Source organism: Papilio polytes, unplaced genomic scaffold (genome assembly GCF_000836215.1).
Source record: "Papilio polytes unplaced genomic scaffold, Ppol_1.0 DF822178.1, whole genome shotgun sequence".
Classification (NCBI taxonomy): Eukaryota; Metazoa; Arthropoda; class Insecta; order Lepidoptera; family Papilionidae; genus Papilio; species Papilio polytes.
The window spans coordinates 1,602,398-1,620,836 of NW_013527026.1; the positions used below are offsets into that span (position 1 = coordinate 1,602,398).

Here is an 18,439-nt window from a genome sequence, read left to right on the forward strand (position 1 = left end):
TTCAAAGATGTTACCAGTGAAAAAAATGTTGGTCACTATGCCTGTGTCTATACATAGTCTATACATTTCTTAAATGTCTCAGTTCTCCTGGCTTGTTCCCGCTCAAATGATAAATGCATGTCTTTTATGTCCTCAGTCAATAGTTATCAAAAAAAATTTTCTTTCTCCTTATCCTACTCCTATAGGGTCGGCGCAGCAATTTTTGTCCTCCACATAACTCAAACATATGTCATCTCAGTCATCACTCGCTTTTTGATCATGTCACATTGTACGCATAATACTAATATCTGGATTGTGTTATTCTTGCATCTGTAATTAAATTAACCAATATTTTAATATTTAAATTTATAGTAATATTATAAAACTTTTTTTGTTTCATTGTAAGGAAATAACTCAATAACTACTAGGCCAATTTCCAAAATTCTTTCACCATTAAAAAGGTACATTGTCTGTGAGTAACAGGCCATATTTTATATTATTTTTTAACTTCACGGGGTCAGAGTCGACAGTGTAAGCTAGTAATAAATAAATAGGATTTTAATTGCCACCAAAAAACTAATAACATCTAACATAACACAACCTTACAGCTAGTAAAAAAAGAATTGTGGCAGATGGTGGCAAGCTCATAATGTAGGGACGGCCCATAGTTAGGATAACAGAAATTATGTCAGTTGAAAATCAAAACTATAGATCAATGCTGAACACTGAAAAGTGACTCTTAAAGCTGACTAATACAATATTACTGATACTATCAATAAGGACTGCATACTCGGTTTAATTTTTACAAGCCATATTTTTGGCATGAGGGAGGGCTATGTCCAGTGTTGGGTAAACAAAAATGATCATAATTTTTAAAGAAACATTACAGTTGCTTTTATAATACTACTATTAAACACATTAGGGCACATTTTTAAACATCACAAAGATTTTTTATTTATCACTAGCTTTCGCCTGCAACTCTATATGTGCAGAATACAAAAATGAGTCTCCTGTATGTTCTTCCAGGCTATTTTTATATTATCTAAATTGACATCAAATTTCATTGATATTCGTTCAGCCGTTTAGGCTACAGATTCTAGCAAATATCCATCAATCCATCTCATCTTTCACATTAGTAAAATTAGTATTATTACGAAACAAAATATAGTGCAATATTTACCTTTTTGAGTTATAGTGTATAAAATTGATACAGAGTGATATAAAATAGCATTGCTTTTAAGACTCAGAATGACGGTGTCCTGAAATACAATCAAAATTGTTTGTTATATTACTTTTGTGTTATATTATTACAAAACATAGTGTTATTAGCTTACCTAAGATCTCTTGTTATAAATTTATACACATGGAATGGTTTTCAAATTGTATTTGCCATCAACATCATCATGTCTCGGCCATTTTACCTACAGATTGGCGGCATAGTATGCTCGAAATATCTCCATCAGCCGTCATATCCGAATTCACTCCCTTGCTATACATATCCTTTAATATTGTCATTAATATGATCCTCACACTTAATTCCGGATTAGAGCGCCTGAAACGTTCAAATGCGTATTTCGTTAAAATTTGAACTAGCTATGTCTGTTAAGGAAATGTGGGTTTTTAAACGAAATTTGCTAAATAAAGCTTTACCTTTTAGTCTGTTCTTCCTTCATATTTTATTCCTTTACCTATTTCATGAATATAAAAACAACAGAAAACAATTCAAACCACGATTTGGATTTTTGAAAACCATATAAAAACCCACTGACAACTGATGTCAATGTCAATTGTCAACAAGACAAAGATTATGAAACATGTTGTTGCCAGAAAAAAATATTGATCATCCAAGGAAACATGTTGTTTGGATTTTAATTTTGATATTTTATTGTAATTCTAGATGCGAGGACGTTAAAAGCCTGCGATGGCTAGATTACAAAGTTAAGCCAGCAAGGATATATTTCACTTTATACACAATTATTAACCTTAATTATAAAGGCAGTCTGATTTAGTTTTGCCTTACAAAAAAATATCTTCTAAAAGCTCAACTCTCTTTCTGGGTATAAATGGTTTTAACTAACAAACCTTTGTCCATCCATAAAGTAAGAAGCAAAAATAATATTCATTAGATCTTGAAATTTTTACGTAATTTTGTACAGCCCTATTGCTGACCCAGACGGTTTCTATACAAGCTTAATGTATGTTGAAAAAGTATGATAAACTACATATATATAAAATAGAATCCAAGTCTTCATGGGAAATGTGGGCTTAACACGAATCGCTCAGGTACGTGATTTGAATGCTGAAAATGTAATTTATCGTCAAACTACTGCGTAGTTACAGTAAAGCGCATGCGTGGAGACATCGATTGCGAGCTACCACCGGGTAACGTCCATTTGCCCGGCGGTACCGCACCCGAACAATTGACTTTAGCTTCAGTCATTTTTTATAATTTAAAAAGTATTTCAAAACCAAGTGCATGTACCTTGCGGTTGCGCTGATCATCATCATTGCCAGCTTGATACGATTGCAGGTAAGTTTTTATATGTAAAAGTTACCTTATAGTTTCTTATAATTTTCTTTGTTTGTATTTTTTATTCTTCTTATTTTTATTTGCAAGGTGGTGACTCCTTTATCATTGGGTATCACAAGGTACCAAATACAAAAAGGTATTATAGTTTATTTATAATTTTTTTTATTACTTTAATACATTTACTACTTATTTATTGATTTGTTTTATACCAATTTCTTTAGCCACGGTTTCATGTTTCGTATTTGTTAATTCGCCATCACATTTCGGACGCAAAATATAATATTGATATCACTCTCTCACCTCCACCCTAACCCCCTAATATCCCCCCATTCACCCCACCCCTTCTTTATTTAGATAAGCGTAGATATTATGACGTCATACCAGTTTTAAAAACAATCTAACTTTTCGATCTTCTAAATGATGTTCATTTACTGAGACTCCATTGTCTCAAGTAAAGTTAAAATACAACTCACATTTTACAAATCTTTTGGTACTGAAAGAATGAGACTAATCATTTGCTTTTTTTAATTTATAAACACAAAGCAAAAACACACCGATGTAAAACACATAAAATCTACACCATGGTCATAAAAATAACTTATTCCTATTTTCTTAAGACGATCATGATCGGTAGTAGTCTACGTATCTTTTCCTTTAACAAGTCTATCTCTACGGCGTAGACCATTCTACGCCGTAGCAAATGAATAAGCAAATGGAGGTATTAAAACTTACTTATTTAAAAAAATGAATGAAATAAAATTTATTCATTACACTATTTTTAATCATAAAACTACATTTGCAACCTTATAGCTATTTTATTGCTGTTAAAAAATTAAGTAAGACATTTAAAAGCATAAAAGGTACTGGGTACTGTTTCATTTAATTTTAAGACATTATTATATTTTCGAGACTAAATCTGTATCGAACGCTATTATAATAGAAACTATCTATTTATATTTTGTAAATATTTGCCGGGCCGACGCGATGGAAGCTTCTCGAACGTTTATTGATTTATAGCCCCGAGTTGCGCCGTCGAACTGCCAATAGGGTGGAAAACACGAGTTATTTATAACTGTAGCTACGCCGACGTCTACAATCATACTAACATGATCATATAAGTATGATAGTACATTATTCTAGATATAAAAGTATGATTTGATTTAAATTAGGTTATCCAATTTCTTGATAAATAACTTATAGGTTTACTCGTTTGTTATAATGCTGTTTTTGCGTACCATATAATTGGTTTTTTAATCTATGAAGGTCCCCTTGATAATGAAAAAATAGGAACTTTTAAAATCTAAATTAACAGTAGTATCAATGATAAATAAGCATACGAAGGCTAAGCAGAAAAATAAATCCTTTCCAACAGCGCCATCTTTAGTTATTACAAATAAAAAAAACCTTTCCCAACAGCGACATCTGTCGTTATTTCAGATGGACTCTAACGTACTTGTTCCTTAAATTCTGTCAGATGGCGCTCTATGGCAATAAAGGCGGACAAGTTCCGGAAAATTCCGTGAGATGGCGCTCTACGGCAATACAGCCTGATAAGTTCGGGAAGATTCTGTGAGATGGCGCTTTACAAAAGTACAACGCCACCTGACGGAATTTTCTTATCAGTTCGTTTTCGCAATACATTTTTGCGTGAAATCTTTTTAGCATTTGAATATTCGAGATGAGGTTTGGTATCGGAATATTTAAAAAGTCCGCGAAATGGCTGCGCAGTGCGCATCTCTGCCCTAGGTATTCTATATTAAGGCTAACGGCGGCCCGGGCTTACATCCAGGAATTGCACCCCCCTTCGCCTCCCTCTCCGTTTCCCGGTACCTGTTGAGCGTTATTGATTTATAACCCCGCCATCTCCCAGACCTGCGCCGTGGCTCTCCCCCGGGACTACGAAAATTATAAATTCTATGCCATTCGTGAGCAAGCGTCCAATGTCGCACGTTATTTTCTTTTTGCTAATATTATTGTATTATTTTCTTATCAGGAAACTAATTAATTATGTTTACATTTTCTATAACGGCGGTTTGTTTTCTGTACGCGATGTATAATATTTATCATATTTTCATTTACGATTAGTTTAATCTTATCTTTCTTTTCGTTTGTTTGTGTAATATTAAGTTGGTTTTTTGACCGAGACTTCAGGCGTAACTACGTTAATACAGGTAAGTGCTATTTTTAGGACCAAGACCAATGGATCAGTTCTACCATCAGCACCCGCCAGTAACTAGATGAGGACCTAATTCTGTCTTTTATAGAGAATTAGAATACGTTTTAGTTACATAGAGAAGAAACGAGGATATTTAGGTCCTACTTAATAGAGGAAACAAGGAGAGTTATTACCACTTCTGATTTCTAGTTTGTTGTTTTCGTGATATTTAACAATTGATGGCTGCTGGCATTGTTCAGTTTATTGTTGTTTGTCTGTCTCTCGTATGGGACAAATTAAACCCACTCATGATTTCCACTACGACATATACAAAAACTTTCTGTCGTCACTTTATTTTTTAAATGAATAATAGTTTTAGTACATTTTTTACAGTGGAAATTTCCATTTAAGTAGTATTAAACTGCTTTTCAAATTAACAAAATAGATGATCCTTTGTTCTCCCCAACATGTCCCATACGTCCGCCATATTTATTTCAGGGCTGAAGGATGTGACGTATTGATTTTGCATCCGGACATGCGCTTTTGCATCGCGTGTGTCATGACCCGGAAGTTAGTGCATCATATTTTTTTTCAATATAGGTACTACATCTATTTGAAAAACAGTATTAATTATTCTCGTTATTTTACACGAACCTGCGGCATATTATAGCATTCAAACTCACAGTATTGTCAATAAAACAGATGAATCTCCTCCAAACTGTACTCATATTTTTTTTTAATCTGTACTTGTTTACATTTTTTAACATCTGTAGATATGGCGCGTACAACTTTACTTGAGACACAGTATACTGGTGCTTTGAAGTAACCGTGACCTGCGCAATGCATATTTTAAGCTCTTTGTTGCAGACCCCTGGGTCATACTGTCTTAATAGACATGCGCCGTCAAATTGCGTAGGTCAGGATAAGGATAGCGTGTATCCTCACTAAGCTTTGATAAGTTAATAAATTTTTAATTATAATTTATTAGCTGTTGCTCGCGATTTCACCTGCGTTAAATAAAATTAAAATAAAGAATACAGCCTATGTAACTCAACAATAACTTATCTTTTAAATGGTGAAAGAATTTTTTAAACTGGTTCAGCAGTTTTTGAGTTAATTCAATACATACAAAAATACAAATCTTTCCTCTTTATAAGATTAGTATAGTATAGATGAAAAATAATTATTACAATAAAGTTATTTTAATTTAATTATATAGAATGTTGGAAGATTTTTTTAATATAGATGGCTTTAAATTTTATAGTGGGTGCTAAGGGTGGTATAACTCTCCGGGAAATGTGTGGGCGATCTCCACTGGAGGTGGAAGGGGGTAAAGGGGTGGGCGGGGTAGTTATTGATTTATTGGGGAGGCTGTAGCCTGCGACGCTCTGCTGTGGAAAATTCTGGAAATTTAAATGCGCAGTTATAAAATATTTATGTTTATCCCTTTGTTCGGTTTGTTAACGTTAGCAGTCTACAATAATAGAACCGTATTCGGGGTTTTCAAACAATAATGAATTATAAAATAGGTATAATTCAGTTTTTTCGTACATTCGTTACACATTCGTAGGTAATTAAGATATTAAATAGGACTTTACTCGTATAATATTTTTATGTTATTTAATGCAGAATTTGTAATAAAATTTTATGTAAGACTAGCTGTTGCTCGCGGATTCATCCGCGTGAAGTTAAAAAAAATCCTATATTATTCAGGAATAAATTACCATTCTAATGGTGAAGGAATTTTTAAAATCAGTAGTAGTTTTTGAATGATTTCAATACATACAAAAATACTAATCTTTCCTCTTTAAGATAGATGAAAATGTTGGGACCATTAACTCTACTAATATTGTATTTCGTATTATTTATAAAACAATCACATGTTCATATCGTTTACTAAAAACTTACATAGCAAGTCATACGAAAAAAAAATCGTTCGGCTAAGAATCGAACCTAGGACTCTCAATTAAACAATCTTTGAACCATAGGTTAGTTTCCAGAATGTTCTCTGGGGTGATTTATCTTCCTACGCAATTCGTCGCGTATCGATTAAATCCCGAAGGCCGCGTCCTGACTTGCGCAGAATCCTGGGAGATGGGGGTGAGACGTCCCGAACAACGCCTCAGTTTCACGATGTCCTAGGCCGGCAACGCTCGTCTATTTACTTACTTCTCTTTTACTTTTATAAAGTCTGGTTTAATATTTTCAAAATCTTAATTCTTTTTGGTATGGAGTTTTGTTGAACGTGTTTTATTCATGTAAGTACTACTTATTTTTAATTTATCGCCTACAATCCTACTTTTGGGAAATCATACTGTATTGCTTAATAGACGACGTACTTGGAGTTTAGTATAATTTTTTAATTAAAATATGAATTTATTTGAAAAAAAACCCGCTTTCGTATCACCTACCACGTTTTTGCGTCGTTTTACCAACTCTACTTTAATTTCGTAGGGAATAAAACAAGAAATCACGCAAATCATACAAAATTAATACAATACAAAACGATACTTCTAGATATTTCATGATAACTGCGTCATGTTTTATGTCTTACGCCATTTTAATTGACTCCGCCATTTTGACGGCCGCCATTTTCTCTCCGCCGCCATTTTACCATCCTACGCCATTTTTGGCGTCCTACAAGGTTAGGGCGTGGCGTTTCAATCGATTAACGTAGATGTTGCTTCTGAGCATGCGCGACATCCTCCAGGGATCTACATCCGGACCTGCGCGTTTCAATTCCAGGCTCGGGATTGCGTAACTAAATTGCGCCGCCATTTTGACAAATCTTTTGGAATCCACATATTTTTTTTTATTAAATATTTCAAGCAAATTATTATTAATTCAAATTTACTTTATACACTTTATACACAGATCTTGAATTCTACTATTATATTCGCGGGTTTAGTAACGATTATCTTTTGCACACAGACGATAATGCGTAGCAACGTAGCGTTGCTACGAGTCTGTAGCTATATCGCAACATTGCTGTTTGAATTTGACCTTGTGTTTTAAAAGAACCAGTTTTTCAATATTTTTTTTTGGTAAATTAATATGATGTCGTAATATATTTGAGTGTTTTGTCTCTAAATAGGACATTTTCTAGAATATTATCATAGTAAGGCGTATAAACCTCTACCTTGCTACCTTTGCTTCTAAAAATAGAGGCGTGATGACGACTTTTCTTTTTTTTTGTGACTGAATGGCCACTGTTTGCCTTGAAGAGGCATTTACAGATTCAGCGGGTTTGAGGTGGCCGAGCGAGGATGGCTCTTAGCCTAAACCTCATTTTGTGATGACGTCATTCGACTGATTTACAAAGACTAGTTACCGTAGGCGTATATGTAGCAAAATTATCACTTCTAACTTAGATTGAGATAATTAACTTAATTTTTTACACGCTCAATTGCGCAGAAATTATATCATAGTGGCTTATTTTTAATTTAATATGTCACAAGTATAATAAATTGTTTCCTTTTAGTATTACACGTACATGTAAAATTCAACATAAAATCATAAAAATTGCACCACCCGTTTTCAGCGCATCTTTATGACTGCGTAATAACGCAACACTAACCCTCGCTCTGTTTTCTTTCCCTCTTAACCTTGACTTTCTTTTGTGAACCCTTGACATTAAATGACGTGAATTGGGAAAGGCTTTAATCAAATAGTTGCAGTAATTTAGCCAGTGATTTCTCATCGTATACTTATAAATATTATAAACTATTCGGAAATTCCTTAATAACAAATGCAAATGCAAATCTCCTAATTCCGTATTATTCCAGACATTAATTATTAATTGACCAATTGGATAAAACATAAAAACTTTGTCCTCGATTATTCTAGAACTAAGCCGGAAATGCGCAATACATTTCCCAAGCCTTCAGTGATACGCAGACATTGCGCAGTAACCACCCTTTTCCCCACCCCCATCCCGTTAGTTATTGATTCGGGAAGCTGCATCTAGACATGCGCGTTGCATTTCCCGGGGCTCGGGATCACGGTGATGCAACAGTTTCAAATTACCTGCAGCGACATCGCACGGCTTTTTTGTTAGCCTTTCGTAAAGTTAGTCGTTAGTCGCTTGTTTTAATATCGCGATTTCCGATGATCGATGAAAATTCAAATTTCGTTAATTCGTAAGTATTTTTTTTTTATTTTAGATTACTTTTATTATTTCCATTGAGGTTCTGAAATTCATTGTAACTAGTAAATGATCTTAAGATTTATGACCAATTTAAAATCCATTGTACAATATCTGCGTAGGTGATACTGGCCTCCAAAATTGCGATTATTTCATGTATTTTGAATACGATATTAATAACCGAGATAATTACATAATTGATTTTAAAACTTTTTTTTTTTTCAAAAAATAACTCGTTATAATGAGTGCTACTCAAAAATGAACTCAATGTCTTCGGTCAGTAGGTTGAAAATACCTAAATGCAATATCAGGACGATATTGATTTATTGCATCAAGACATGCGCGTTGCAATTCCCGGGTCTCGCGGACACACCCATTAATTACGCGAGTAGCGACATCTCTCGGCACTTTCCGGATAAATTTGAAAAGGAATGGTTATATCTTATCTCTATTATTTAGGTAATTTGAAAACAAGTGTGATATTTATTTTTAATTTGAGAAAACTGAGAAGAGAATTGAGAAGTTTGATGTCAGGATGCTATTGATTAAAGACATGCGCGTTGCATTGCTCAGGGCTCGCGGCCACTCCCAGTTATGCAAGAATAGCGACATCTTTTGGCACCGCTTGGTAATGATTTTCAAATTGTAAACGGAAACGGTATATTACCTTTTAATAATTTGAGAATTAGGAATTTATATTGAACATGTTAAGTTGTTTATTTGAACGTAGAGCGCTTCTTTTTCATAAAGCTCTGATGGCTTCCGTATTTGTCAATGTTGTTTTAATTTTCGATCTTTTAGGTCAATATGCAATGCGACGATAGTTCTATATGTATCGCGAATTCACTACACTGCTTGGCTTTAAACTTTTTCATTTATACATGCTTCCCTTTCTCAAAATTCATTTCCTTTTTATTTTTTTGCGAATTTTATCGTTATCTTTGGAGACAAATTGTCATGCTTCTTTAAAATTGAGTAAAACACTCAATTTTAAGCTAGTATTTTTTTTTATCTTTACTAAAGCAAAGATCCTTCTTATAAATGTAATTACTATGCATCTTTTTATTAAAATGTTTAACGCTCTTCAAATCCTTAGTACAATATGGCAAATGTATTTCCTAAAATGCACCCGAATCACTACCAATGACCACACCCAATTAATCGATAAAATTGGAACTTGCATCTAGACATGCGCATTACATGCAATGCCTGGGGAATCAAAGATGGCGTCTGTTGCTATTGCAACCTTGGGCGTGGTCATTTCAGTGTTTGATTTAGTGCTTACTGCGCATATTGGACATCGATTTATCAGGGAGGCTGTGAGACATGCGCGTTGCAATTCCCGGGGCTCAAATACTTCGGTCCATGCAATAGTTGCATAGACGCATGCTAGGTGACGGTCGTAAACACTTTGTTTCTCAAATAACACGTATTTTGGGACAAATATCGGTTTTAACTCGAATTCTGTGATGATATTAGTTGCTGTTGATATTGTAAGTATATTTTTATGACATTTAACAATTACCTTTTTCGATTTGCAATTAATACTTACAAAAAAATCGAACTTGAAGTAAAGTTCAAATTTCAATAGATCGAGCACGAGTTGAACATTAGTTGAACAATTTTAAAATATTTCATTCATTACATATTGCATTGCGTAAAAATTATTCATTTTCTCTCTTATTGACCGACTTCCCAAAAGAAGGAGGTATTCAATTCGACGGTATGTTTTTTATTAATAGATTTCATTTCTTTACATTTCATATCCTTATTGATTGTTCAGATATGCGCTTTCCAATTCCTTTAATGATCTTAGTACATGCAATACACAATGCTAGAAATCTAGGGCAACTGTACTCATTTTCACGATCATTGTATATTCAATTATTTGGTAATTTGTAAAGAAGCAAAAGCATATATTAAAAAAAACTGATTTCTAATTACCACGCCCATAATCTTTTTATTCCACACCCTGAATCTATTGATTTGCGCGGAGGCTGCATCTAGACATGCGCGATGCAGTCTAGGCTTGGATACTCTTCGATGAAGCACTGTCCTGTCCAATCATGTAACTGCTAGGGTTGTGGCCAGACATGCGCGTTGTAATTAGGATCCCCGGGAATATAGAGCCCAAGGTATTATGTCAGTCAGTGCAACATTTGCAATGTAACTCGCTTAGTGCCGGGTCGTTATTCAATTGACATTTATCTTTTTCTTTTTAAGTGATTATTGTAATTTCATTTTACCTTTTTCATAATCAACTTGCCCTTCTCCCTTATGGAGGGTCAGCACAGTATGTGCTGCTCTTCCATACATCTCTATCAGCCGTCATATCTAAATCCACTCCTTTCTTAAGCATCCTCTTTCACACAATCCATCCATACTTTCTTCCAAACTTTCATTTTATCTTTTTATTTTTTTAAATTCAGTTTTATTTCATTGCCTTAGCCGAGGGTTTATTTGAATTTCCTTTGTTTAATTTAATACTTACTACGCAATTGAACTTTTATTGATTTATCCCATGGGCTGGGTCTAGACATGCGCGTTGCAATTCCCGGGGACTCATGTATGTTGCGTGTCGATGCAACAGTTGCACAATATCAGAGGAAGGCACCGGTCGCCATATTTCATTTCAAATCTTGATTTCATCAATTCTCTTCTTGATAAACCATGTTTATTTAATTTTTGAATAATGCCGTGAATATTGTAAAAAATTACTGAACTTTGAGAACTGTAAGTACATTCGGATAAATTTTAAGTAATGTATAATTTTTTTATTAAATTTCGTTCAGTGTTTCGTTTCTTTTGTTTGATTTAGGACTTACTGCGCAATTGTACTGTTATTGATTTATGCGTAGACTGGGTCTGGACCCAGCCTCTCATGTCTAGACATGCGCGTTGCAATTCCCGGGGCTCAAGGATGTTGCGTGTCGATGCAACAGTTGCACAATATCAGAGGATGGCACCGGTCGCCATTTTTCATTACGAAATACTTTTCAATTTTAATTTGTTAATAATGCTGTGATTTTTGTGATGATTCTTCTTTATTTTAAAACTGTAAGTATGTTTAAGATTAATCTAAATTGAATATTCAGTAATTACTTTATTGTTAATGAAATAGGATGATACCTCCCTTTGATTTATTACTTACTTCGCACATTTGACCTTCATTGATTTTGTCTGATGCGCCGGGTCCAGACATGCGCGTTGCAATTCCCGGGTCTCAAGGATATTGCGTGTCGATGCAACAGTTGCATCATATCAGAGCATGGCGCCGGTCACCATATTTATTTAAATTTGTTGGTTTATTTGATTTTGGAAATAATGCTGTGAATATTATGAAAGAATATTTCGCTTTGAGAACTGTGAGTACATGTTCATTAATTTTTAATGTAGCGTACAAAGTTTTTATTAAATTTAGTTCAGTATTTCGTTTCCTTCGTCTGATTTACTACTTACTGCGCAATTGAACTGTTATTGATTTATCCCATGGGCTTGGTCCAGACATGCGCGTTGCAACTCCCGGGTCTCAAGGATGTTGCGTGTCGATGCAACAGTTGCATCATATCGGAGAATGGCACCGGTTGCCATGTTTTATTTCGGAATACTTTTAAATTTTAATTTGTTAATTATGCTGTGATTATTGTGATGATTCTTCTTTATTTTAAAACTGTAAGTATGTGTAAGATTTTTTTGAATGGAAATTAATTCGAATTGAATATAAAATAGGCGCTTTATTGTCGATGAAGTAAAATGATACCCATTTGATTTTGTCTGGTGCGCCGAGTCCAGACATGCGCGTTGCAATTCCCGGGGCTCAAGGATATTGCGTGTCGATGCAACAGTTGCATCATATCAGAGCATGGCGCCGGTCGCCATATTTCTTTCGGATTACTTTCTCAGTACATTTGCTTAACTATGTTGTGATTGTAATGATACTTCTTTGTTTCATAACTTTAAGTATGTTTATGATTTTTTTGAATTGGGTACTAAATTATCACTGTATTGTTCATAATGTAGAATAACACCTACGTTTGATTTAGTACTTACTGCGCAATTGAACTTTTATTGATTTGTCCCATGGGCTGGGTCTAGACATGCGCGTTGCAATTCCCGGGGCTCGAGGATATTGCGTGTCGATGCAACAGTTGCATCATATCTGAGGATGGCACCGGTCGCCATTTTTCATTTCAAATCTTGTTCATTGTTTGTTTGATTTTGGTAATAATGCTGTGAATATTATGAAAAATATTTTGCTTTGACAACTGTGAGTAGGTTTTAATAAATTTTAAATATAGTGTATAAAGTTTTTATCGAGTATAGTTCAGCGTTTCGATTCCTTTGTTTGTTTTAGTACTTACTGTGCAATTGAACTCTTATTGATTTATCCCATGGGCTGGGTCCAGACATGCGCGTTGCAATTCCCGGGGCTCAAGGATGTTACGTGTCGATGCAACAGTTGCACAATGTCAGAGGATGGCACCGGTCGCCATATCTCATTTCCAAATACTTTTCAACTTTAATTTCTTAAATATGCTGTGATTATTGTGATGATTCTTCTTTATTTTAAAACTGTAAGTATGTTTAAGATTAATTTAAATTGAATATTAAGTAATTGCTTTATTGGTAATGAAATAGGATGATACCTTCCTTTGATTTATTACTTACATTTGACCTTCACTGACTTTGTCTGGGTCTGACGCGCCGGGTCCAGACATGCGCGTTGCAATTCCCGGGGCTTAAGGATGTTGCGTGTCGATGCAACAGTTGCATCATATCAGAGCATGGCACCGGTCGCCATATTTCATTTAAATTTGTTTGTTTATTTGATTTTTGCAATAATGCTGTAATTATTATGAAAAATATTTCGCTTTGACAACTGTGAGTAGGTTTTAATAAATTTTAAATATAGTGTATAAAGTTTTTATCGAATATAGTTCAGCGTTTCGATTCCTTTGTTTGTTTAAGTACTTACTGCGCAATTGAACTCTTATTGATTTATCCCATGGGCTGGGTCCAGACATGCGCGTTGCAATTCCCGGGGCTCAAGGGTGTTGCGTGTCGATGCAACAGTTGCGCAACATCAGAGCATGGTACCGGTCGCCATATTTCGTTTCAAATCGTGTTCATCGTATGTTTGATTTTGGTAAATATGCTGTGAAAATTATGAAAAAATATTTTACTTTGAGAACTGTGAGTACATATTAACCAATTTTTTAATGGAGCGTACAAAATTTTTATTAAATTTAGTTCAGCGTTACGTTTCCTTCGTCTGATTGAGTACTTACTGCGCAATTGAACTGTTATTGATTTATCCCATGGGCTGGGTCCAGACATGCGCGTTGCAACTCCCGGGGCTCAAGGATGTTGCGTGTCGATGCAACAGTTGCATTATATCGGAGGATGGCACCGGTCGCCATTTTTGAATTTAAATCTTGTTCAGTATTTGTTTGATTTTGGTAATAATGCTGTGAATATAATGAAAAAATATTTCGCTTTAAAAACTGTGAGTAGATTTTAATAAATTTTGAATATACGATAGTATACAAATTTTTCATCGACTTTACTTTGGCGTTTCGTTTCCTTCGTTTGATTTAGTACTTACTGCGCAATTGAACTGTTATTGATTTATCCCGTGGGCTGGGTCCAGACATGCGCGTTACAATTCCCGGGGCTCAAGGATGTTGCGTGTCGATGCAACAGTTGCATTATATCGGAGGATGGCACCGGTCGCCATTTTTGAATTCAAATCTTGTTCAGTATTTGTTTGATTTTGGTAATAATGCTGTGAATATAATGAAAAAATATTTTACTTTGAGAACTGTGAGTACATATTAACCAATTTTTTAATGTAGCGTACAAAATTTTTATTAAATTTAGTTCAGCGTTACGTTTCCTTCGTCTGATTTAGTACTTACTGCGCAATTGAACTGTTATTGATTTATCCGTGGGCTGGGTCCAGACATGCGCGTTGCAATTCCCGGGGCTCAAGGATGTTACGTGTCGATGCAACAGTTACGTAATATTCCATCACGTACTGATGGTACCAGTGAACAATTTTAGTTTCATATAAATCTAGGTAACTTACTGTTATTTTTTAAAAACAAATTAAACAGTACTTCATTGTTTTTGAATTAAAAAAATATTTCAGATAAAAAAAAATTGTCACTTTAGTCTTTTGTATGTGTAGTACACATTAACATTAGTTATTCATAAATGTTTTTGATTTTGAAAATCTTTACCATTCATCGGATATTTTATTGATTTGGCGCAGTTTCAAGATACAGTCGTTTTAATTCCAAAGTTTCAAACAATGCATCGTCTTTGCAATGCAACTTGCCCTTGAGGGAGTGTCGGCACAGTATGTGCTGCTCGAGGTTCAAACAATACATTAGTTTAGTTTTCAGTTTTTTTTTTTTTTAAATCGATTATCTTCTTTTTTGTTTTTAAGATCATCTTTACAATTATAAATATTTGATTACTCGAATAAAGTTTAAACTGTTTAATTAGTTACTTTCAAAAATAATTATCAAAAATGTTACAATTTTTTTTAAAACATTCAGGAAGTTTTTATTTATTTTAATCACAGAACTCTTTTCAACTTAGAGTATCTTCGTGTCAATTAACTTCCTATGACTTTTCTTAAATATTTCACTACTAGCTTTTGCCCGCGACTCCGTCTGCGTGGATTAAAAAAACAAAAGTGAGTAGCCTATGTCTTCTTCAAGACTGTCCTCTACATCTATATAAAATTTCATAGAAATCCGTTCAGACGTTTAGGCTACAAACTCTAACAAGCATACATCCATCCCTCTAAACTTTCGCATTTATAATATTAGTATGATGAATGAATTGTAACTATGAACTTTTCTAAATATTACGTTTTCTCAAGAAAAGTGATTCATATCATACAAAGTGAATAAACAAATTATTTGATGTAACTAAATATGTTAGCACAATTATATCATTTCGTTCAAATAAAAATGCGGATTACTTGAAATCCTTGTATAAAAAGGTGATATCATATCTCGTTAATATAAAATGTACATATTAGATTTTTTATTCCGATTATCATTTGTTGTTTTAAAATATTTGATAGTAATCTAATTCTTAAAATTTTACTTACATTTTGAAATATCGGTAGTTTTTCTTATCCAATCCATTCTCTTCTTTTTTTTGTTTTATTCTGACTTTCTCCAACCACATACAGCAATACCGATACAAAAAATACTGATGATGTCTTGACGTCACAATTTAGAAATAATCTTTTTTTTTATGCCCGGATTTTGATTGTCTCGTTAATAATTCAGTCACGGAAAACAACAGTTAGATCCGGGATGATCGATACAGCCCGCATACGTCCCGGATACTCGACAGTATGTCAGACACGTTCCAAAACAACCAGTTAACAATGTAACTTGTATCGATCATAGATAACAAATCCGAATAAGCAATTTAATTTTTGAGAATTCCTATAGTACTATTCAAACTTAACGACTGTTCGAAATATCGTACGATTATCATTAAGAATTTGCGGATCGCTAATGAATACATCATAACTACGAGCTTGCTTACAGCTTGGATCTTTTTATACTTAAGCTCTTTATTTGTCAATACATTTTGCGATACAATTGAATGATTACACTGCTTTAAGCCTAGATCTCAACAGGCTAGTACTCTAGTAGAGTATCAAATCATATCATACTTCATACTAATATTATAAATGCGAAAGTTTAGATGGATGGATGGATGTTTGTTAGAGTTTGTAGCCTAAACGGGTGAACGGATCTCAATGAAATTTGGTATAGATGTAGAGGATACTCTGAAAGAACACATAGGCTACTGACTTTTGATTTTTTTAAATCTACGCGGGCGGAGTCGCGGGCAAAAGCCAGTAATTTAATAACTAAACGTGTCTGATAAACAAATGTTTAGTCGAGTATGCAATTGCAAATTAATTAGACGATTGTATTTTAGCTATGCTAAACTTGGTAACTACTCGAGTACTTTACTAGCCTAGTTTGAAGTAGGAATTATAATATCAAAGGTTTTTCTGTAAATCACAGTTTACTCATAAAGTTATAATATTGTAAAGAAGCCGACAGTCCAGCGGCACTTCAAAGTGACTAGTTGAGGAAAGGGACAATTTGACGATCTCAGAGGCAAGGCCCATTCATAAGCATTGATTGATTTACTCGGTATGGTTTATTTAAAGTTTTCCTCAACAATTATTCGCGGTCTCTTTGATATGTATTAACTTCTTGAAATGTTTCACTTACCTAGAATTACGTAAATAATTTTAAAGATAAACTTATCACAACTCACAATTTTATTACGACACTTAGTACTTGATACGTTAAAAATTATATTAATAGTAAAAATTAAATAAGACCAGGAGAAAACAAAGAATAAATTCATGACTTGTTAGATTTTTACAAGCAAGTCTTGTTTAAAAATATAGACGTCAAGTCACATTTGCCTGTAAAAATCATGTAACTATAGGCTACAGACAACTATTGATTTTCCCCTTGGGCAGGAGAGTAGTGTTATAACTAGGGAACCTGTGTGATGGATCACCAGATCCCAGTCCCACAGACCACAATTAAACTTACAAAAACAAAAAATTAAATAAAAGGACGTTATTAATTTAAAGAAAATAAAGAAGAAATTAAAACTATATGTGAGGTGTTGGTGAGTAATGGGTAATGTGTAATGAGTAGGGGTAATCATACTATTATTATAAATGCGAAAATTTAGATGGATGGATGGATAGATGGATTTTTGTTAGGGTTTGTAGCCTAAACGGCTGAACGGATTTCGATGAAATTTGGTATAGATGTAGAAGATAGTCTGGAAGAACACATAGGCTATTCATTTTTGTTTTTTTTAATACCACGCGGACGGAGTCGCGAGCGAAAGCTAGTTATGAATAAAGTATGAAAATGTTACTAATGTCCGCTTTCTAATTGACTTAGTTGGCATTCTGCAAATATATCGATTCAGACATTTTCTAAAAGAACTGTTAAGGACTATCAACATGATGACAAATGTTGGACAATATTCAAAGCAACATGGATGATGTTGTGGACATGTTGCTATCTCGGCCACTTTGTAAAGTTCCGTTCGGATATAAAATTAGAATTACGTTATATTACCGCAGCGCCCCCGCTTCTATGGACTGGTTTTATTACTCTTCAAAGTGATGTAACCATTCAAACAACCTACAAAATATCGATAAAAATAATTAAGATAAAACAAAAACAATTCGTTTATATAAATGCACATGTCTATTTAAATTTTACTCTTTGTACTAACTATGACACAATAAACACGCAAAGAATAAACTACTTTTATACAAATCTAGGTCCTCTAAATGCCAGATGCTAATTATTTAATACTTTTCTCTTACAAACAACTTTACGTCAATATCGTAATTAGCGTTATAGTTCACTTATTCTTTCATCGAAATATATTCAGTTTTAGGCATTTACAAAACATGGATCTAGTTTAAACCAATATGTCACTAACAACCTGTTGAATCCTTAATGTATTCGAATCGGTAGTAACGTTGCGTAACAAATATTGTTTCAAATGTTTATCGACATTGCGGCGTGCGTGAGAGGCGGAGGCG

The 18,439-nt window shown here is 34.0% G+C and overlaps 1 protein-coding gene across 1 annotated transcript in view; it reads left to right on the top strand.

Moving 5' to 3' along the window:
• The first annotated feature begins 2,391 nt into the window (after window positions 1–2,391).
• Window positions 2,392–18,439, top strand: part of LOC106106389 — a 20,133-nt gene continuing 4,085 nt past the window's right edge. Inside the window, exon 1 of the mRNA XM_013286966.1 lies at window positions 2,392–2,509. The gene's annotated coding sequence lies outside the window, so the exon portion shown is untranslated. The remainder of the gene's footprint in view (window positions 2,510–18,439) is intronic.